A 7024-nucleotide genomic window follows, 5' to 3' on the forward strand; every position below is an offset into this window, starting at 1 on the left:
AAAATGAGAGAAATTCTTAGATTTGACCTTCAGAGGAGCCATTTATGAGTTCTCCACAAAGAAGATGATTTGGAGAAAGCAAATCATGCAGAAATAGTTCCAAAAGCTATAGAGGGCCAAGAGTAAGGTTCCTAAGACTTTGTTTGTGACTAATCTAAACCTATAGATAATTGATATCTTGGTCCTTCTACATAGACTAAAAGGTGAGCTATAATCTTTGAATTTCATTCAGCAATATTTCTTTTTAGTGCAAGTCATTTGCTATGACACCCAATTATATATTGATTTGGCTCATGCGGTAAGCAAGATTCTATCCAATTCTCTTTGTGCTACAAAGTTTTACTATACATTTTATATGTCCTCATTCCTCATTTACGTGTTTTCTTATTTACAATTATGGCTAGGCCTCCCAAGAGTGAAAACTTTTCCTAATGATGTGAAGTCTTATGAGTTTTACCCATGCTTACAATTGGAAAATAGTTATGTAGAGTATGTGAAAGTTAATGATGCATTCACTATGAGAATTTGCAAGGAACTTCAAGGATTTATAGAAAGGAGATTTAGTCTTGAAGCCATGGTAGCCATCAGCCAATTTGGGTGTTATTTCATCCAATTCTCATCTTTTTCTTATTTGTGTGTTGCAACTTTTGATGGTTTCCCCCTAAAGTTGCTGAGATATCCCAATGATATGATCATGTTGATTGAGATCATGTAACAAGATACTCAAGGGAACATGTTGAATGAGAGTTTGAAGAAGAAAGGGTACGATTTTTCCATGAAGGTGGGAGCTTTTAGATGTAAAACCTATTCTGATGCAAAGAATATGTTGAGGGTGTTTGAGATGAAGTACAAGTTCTAAATGTATGAAGTCTTGAGGCCCATGTTTGATCCTTATGGGCATGCAAGGGAGGTTTTGTATAATGGAAGTGTTATCAAGAACATTACCACTATTGAGGACTACTAGGCTAATTACAACGATGAGTTCAAGAGTCGCGATCATTCTTTTTCCAGATTGATAGTTGATCAAGTAAAAATGTATAAATTCAATATCAATGTAGAACAAGTAGAAGATGATGGTCAGAACATGTATGGTAACACTTACCTAACCAAGCTAAGAGATACTCTAATATGCTCGCAACCTTATCAAGATTCATGGGAAGAGATAGATATAATGATGGCTTAGATTATCAAAAGCATTGATAAATGGGTCGAATGGCCCCCAGCCAGAAGTAGTCAAGCCGAAAGTATGTCCACTCAAGATTCTCTAGTAGTTGCAGTAGCTTCCTCCTCTCAAGATGGCACATCAGGTGAAACTTTGACCATTACTCAAACCTCCTGAAAAAAGTATTCCTCTAGCTAAGACTTGTTGAGATGGCTCTGTCCTAGTGATTGGAACTCAAATTGATATTGACAAGAAGAAGGCCTAGGAATTAAAGGATTGTGTAGTCATTCTTTCCCTCTCACCTAATAGTAATACAATCCCATCTATAAGCACTACACTTCTCCTTCAAAGTAGTCCCCAAGTGCAAGGAGTAGATGTTGGAGATGGTGAGAGCAATGAGAGTGAGTTGAATGAATCTGTCGAGGCAACAAAAAAGACCTAACAAGTGGATAAAGGCCAAGATTCTTAAAAAATCATTTCACAGGCCCCAAAGAATCCTTTCTCTTGAACCATGAAAGCAATCACTCCAATCAAGAGGAAGATTTTTATCATAGATTCTCTCTAGACTTCCTCCAAGGTGATTGACATAGATTCATGGCTAGAGGACACCCTAGGTAGAAAAAGAAAGAGAAGAGATGAAGGAGCTCCCAAAAAAGATAACCTATCTCTTGCTATCCGCTCTAGGTCAACACTAAGAAAGGTCAAAAGGTAGAAGACCTTGTCCATCCTTGGACATGATCCTTAATAAGGGCATCTTACAATGGAGATCACAAAGCCTACAAAAGAAGGAATAATCAAAGATATATCTATAGATGATTTTGCCTTACACTTTGTGGATCTTAGGGAGGCTAGACATGACACTATTGGTGTTTTAAAATGTTATAGGTTTCAAATTACCCTAATGAGAATATGGTACATCTAGGGGCAACGAACTCACATCGTTAACATATCATTTTAGACATTGGGCCAACTATAACGCTTGACCATTCTTCTACTTCAGGCTTTACAAAACCTAGGCGGGTGGACTTCATATTCAATTAATATGGTACTAGTACAAAACATACTCCTAAATCTATTAAGAAGATTTAACCCATATATCTCCTAATACTTATGTAATAACATAGATTGATAGTAGGAAATTGCAATTCTATTATATTTACAAGCTATGTGAGGGTTAGACTTTTTAGCTCTTCAACATGAAAGGGGAAAAGAATATGATTAATAATGTTGAATTCAGAAAAACCCCTAATATGCCTTAAGGGACTACAACTATGACCTAGGCTCTTTGTTGAAAGATCATAAAACATTGAAAATTTACTGATAAAGGGGACAAGATTTAAAATGAAACTCAACACCTACTATTCTTTGTATTGATTTCTTTGAAATAATACATTCATGTGCATGAAATCAAAACATAGAAACACTTAATAGATCTGAACTTTCTATATTATCCTTCCTACTACTATTCATACAAAATAAATTGCTAAAGAGAATATGGTGTCACAATATTGGGAATACATCAAAACTGGAACCAAAACATGGTATCGTAGCAGTGAGTAGTTTTTTCACCAAAAAAACTAGAACCAACCCTTACAAAGAGAAAGAAAAAGAATTATATAGAAGGAAAGAAATCCCAAATGTGATCAAAAGATGATAAGTGTACCCTCAAAATTCTTTCCCAAGAAGTTGAAAAACCTCTCTCTACATGCTCTCTATAACTACAAATCAAATCGCCATCATTTTGTCTTTCTAAAAGCAAGAAATATCTGAGATATTTGATTGAAAAACATAACTAATTTTGATGCCAAATTTTTACTCAAGGAAAAAGTGAAAATTAGTTTAAAAATGAACTCTAGAAGCACAAAAACTTTTTTAGAATTCTTTTAGGCTTCAACCAACTTCAATGTTTGCCCCCTAGCTGATTTTAATGCTCCATGATGAAAACTATCCATTTTGTTGAGAATGCTCTAATAATCAAAAATTCACTTATAACTCAAACCAATGAGCACCTGTGTAAAAATTTAACTTAGAAATGGATAGCTCATCTCTTCCTGGATCCAACAGTATATTGATATCTATATTTTAGATAAAAATTGCCCCAATTATGCCCCTCTGAAAATCCAAGCTCCCATTCATGACTTTCATAACACTTTGCAAATTTCAAATTTTGACATTTTATAAATTTTGGACTATGTTATAAATCAAAAATTTATTTAAAACAAACTTCCACATGATCTAGGGAAGGCATAATAAAATATTAAAATTTTTACATTTTCCAAAAAATTTCACCACACTCCTTTGGGTCAAACCTGTTGACCTATTCTCACCACATGTCAACAGGTGGTCGGCTGACTACTATGACACCTACCATTTAGATGCCATGTGGCATCATCTCATTGGTCTTCTATTTTTCCTCATCACTATGCCATGTCACTGTGTCACATCATCAGTCACTATGTCATTATCCTAGTCAGCATTCTACCACATAATCAACAACATAGCAACCTTGTGGCACGTGTCACTCTTTTCCATGTCAGCACCTTGGGAAGCATGCCACATAAAAAACCTTTTCCATGTACCACCATCAGACTTGTCTACTTCACTTCCATGTGAGCATCATGTGTAAATATCTTATTGGGTTGCCATGTTGCCATGTTAATGTTTGTGCATCTTCATCTAGGCGACATGGCGACCACTATCAAATGTGCCACATGTTGCCATCATGTTCATCTATGAGATCTACCTACCACATCACTGCCACATATTGCCACTTTTTACATTATGGTTTATTGTCACATCTACAGCTAGGTCCCAAATACATCTCACCAAATTTCAAGGTTTTTCAATAGGTTGCTATGTCGCTACCAAAATACCTTCCCATTTTTTGTGGTGATATAGTGCCTTACCAAATTTTGGACTTTTTCAGTGACTTCAATCATAATGATGTCATCATCTTGGTCTATGTGTTCCTTCAAAATTTATTTAACTCCTTGCTAGTTGGTTGGCCAAGTGGGCCCCTCCTTGCAAATCGTGGCCTTCAAAAGGCCTCATCCATTAAACATTAAGCATTATGTGTAACATTATATTTAAAAAATAGAGACTTCCCCAACATGGTGCATGTGGGATAAATATTTTATAAGAAAATCCCTTTTGTTCTATGCCTTGGAATATTTCTTGCCCTCCTCTATATCTCCCAAATGTGAGAGTGTCTTCCAAATATTCCTATGCAAGTGAAAACTATGAGGATGCAAAGTGAAATGGTGTAGGTCTTGTTATGAAATTTAACCTTCCCCCTCTTGCTACCCTCTACCTTAGCAATATCCTCAAGAGAAGGCATTTCTATGTCTACATCAACAACAGTTTCATCCTCATCAATGTTTAGACCCAACTTTAACATTCTGTGAATTCTATCACCAAAAGTATTGGGGTCATCAAGACTAAAGCCAGATGTCAGAAGAGTGGTTTCATAGATTAGAAGCACCAAGTCCTTCACTAATTTGTCATTTTTGTCAGCTTCTACCCTCTTTCTTAGTTCTTCCATGATAGCATTTTCAAGGTTGACTTCCTTTGTTTTCTTGTTAGACATATAATTTGACATGCTACTCTCCCTTAGGGCCCAAGCCCTCATGATTCTCTCCATGTTTGTAGTCCATCAATATTCTCCTATAACCAAACATCATGGGGAATTAACAACATGATAAAAAACCACTACTTTTTCAACCCTATCTCAAAGAATATCCTTGACAACCTTGCACAAACCCTCAAACTTAGCCTTAAGATCTTCTTTCTTCTTCTTCTCATCCTTTCATGTTGAGCTCATTTCCACCATTAGATGCTCTTTGTGTAAGTCTCTCAGACTCCATGGATTTCTCCCTCTTCCTTGGCAACTAGCCTTCTTCTACACAGGTTTCCTTTGCATGGGTTTCTCCACATCATTCACTATCATGGTCTTCCATAGTCATCATAATAATCATCCATAGTCATCATAAGAACCATTCTTTCCATGGTTCCATTTTCCTTGACAATCTTCCTTCTCAAAAGGAATCTAGTGACCTTTCCATGGCTTATCAAAAGACTCAAAGAACACTTAGCATATAATTTAATCCATCATGAGTGAAAAGAAGATGACATGAATCCTTGATTTGTGCTCTAATACCATGGCATTGGCTTTCCAATGAAAGAAATCATGGAGAACCCATCTATGAACCAACTGCAATTTGAACAACTTCAATTCATGCTTAATTTCATCAATCTGACAGAAGTCAGTTGGGTCCCATAGTGGGTCTAACTAAAATAAAAATTTGTTTCCATTCAACTGAGATGCCGAACTAATCCATTGATTTCCTAATACTGATTTGAAAAAAATTCGTTACTAAAATGCCAATTATAGATCATTTTATCATTTTCTTGCAACTGTCAACTTTGTGCCAGGAGGTCCTTTGACTGGCCTTAAAAACTGATCTAAACACTAGACTGGGCCGTGAGGTCAATAATACTGATTCTCTAGCCTACATACTCTTACCTTGTCAAATCTTGTGTTATGAATACATCAAGGTCAAATGACATTGACCATTGTTGCATTTTTAGAACTACCTGCACATAAACATGTCAAAAAACACTAAATTGCATTCAGATTCGGCTTTAAAAATTAGACAAACTGACACTTTGGGAAATGAAAATTAGGGTGTTAGTTCATTGTCTTGAGGGGAGTATAAATTTGTGATTTGGGATCATGAAAAATAACTAGACACATTTGGTGAGTGGTCAAAGTGGGCTACTCAAAATTTTAAGACTAGAAACACTGACAGAAAAGCATTTTTTGTAAATGGAATGGACTTGGGAAAGTGTGCAGACGGATTTGTCAAGATTTGAAAATTGGCACACTTGAAGTTTTTTTAGAGTATAACATATTGGTATAATCCATTCTATCTCACCTATCATGGATTTCAAGATATGACATCATGAACAAGAGTACTAACCAATATGTATTTCCTGACACCAATAAAAGTTACAAGTTGCATTTGGAATCACATTCAAAAACTGATCAAATGGATTCATCACTAGCTGAAAATTGAAACATAAAAAGTCTCTAACCTCTAAAATGAAACAAAAAATGAAGTTTCCCATTTTTGTCAACTAGGTCAAAGTTATAACAAGCCAAACATGACTTCCTAGAATTTAGAACATTCATATCAGCATGACATTAGTAAATGACCAACTTTGAGGAATTCAAAATATGAAACATAGGCTCCTAGGTATGGATACTAAACACTCCCAAACCAAAAAGTCATGAAACTTATTGGTTGTGAGATATTTAGATGAAAATAAGGCCTCCTGTCACTGTTTGACACTTAAGAAAAAATGTAGAATTGGCAATTGCTCAATATGAGACTTCACGAAATGGCTCAGAATGAAAATTTATCTTCATGGGATGTATAGAAGCATTGAATAAAAGGTGTTAGAAACATTAAAGGCCTCTTGGGCCTGAAATAGATGGCCAAGTACATGTGCATCAAAAAGCATTTATAGGGCTTAATTTTCTCAATGGTACTCAAAATTCAAGGTACAATTTTGAGTACCAATAGACACTAAGGTTGGCTTGTGGAATTCAAAAAAAGAGGTAATAGAGGGATACATTGAAAGTTCTAAATTATCAAAGGTCACAATGAACGTAGAAATCCAATAACTGAGAGGATTCATCAGGCAATTGGTCACCCATTTGGCAATGATATCTGAAATTCCTATCACTAGTGATCCTTCTATTAAAGATGTCCAAGCACTCATCTCCTAGCTCCAAGAAGATAAATACTTTAGAAAAATCAATAAAGAGTGGAGTGGGAAACTCAAGTTAGAGGGACTCGC

General features: G+C 35.6%; 1 pseudogene; it reads right to left on the bottom strand.

Annotated features, from left to right (window-relative positions):
- Positions 1 to 4346: 4346 nt before the first annotated feature.
- Positions 4347 to 5167, bottom strand: LOC149558677 (heat shock protein 90-2 pseudogene; annotated as a pseudogene).
- Positions 5168 to 7024: the final 1857 nt, after the last annotated feature.

Source organism: Cupressus sempervirens, chromosome 5, assembly GCF_028749045.1.
Source record: "Cupressus sempervirens isolate cs-2001-9-10 chromosome 5, ASM2874904v1, whole genome shotgun sequence".
In the NCBI taxonomy this organism is placed as follows: domain Eukaryota; kingdom Viridiplantae; phylum Streptophyta; class Pinopsida; order Cupressales; family Cupressaceae; genus Cupressus; species Cupressus sempervirens.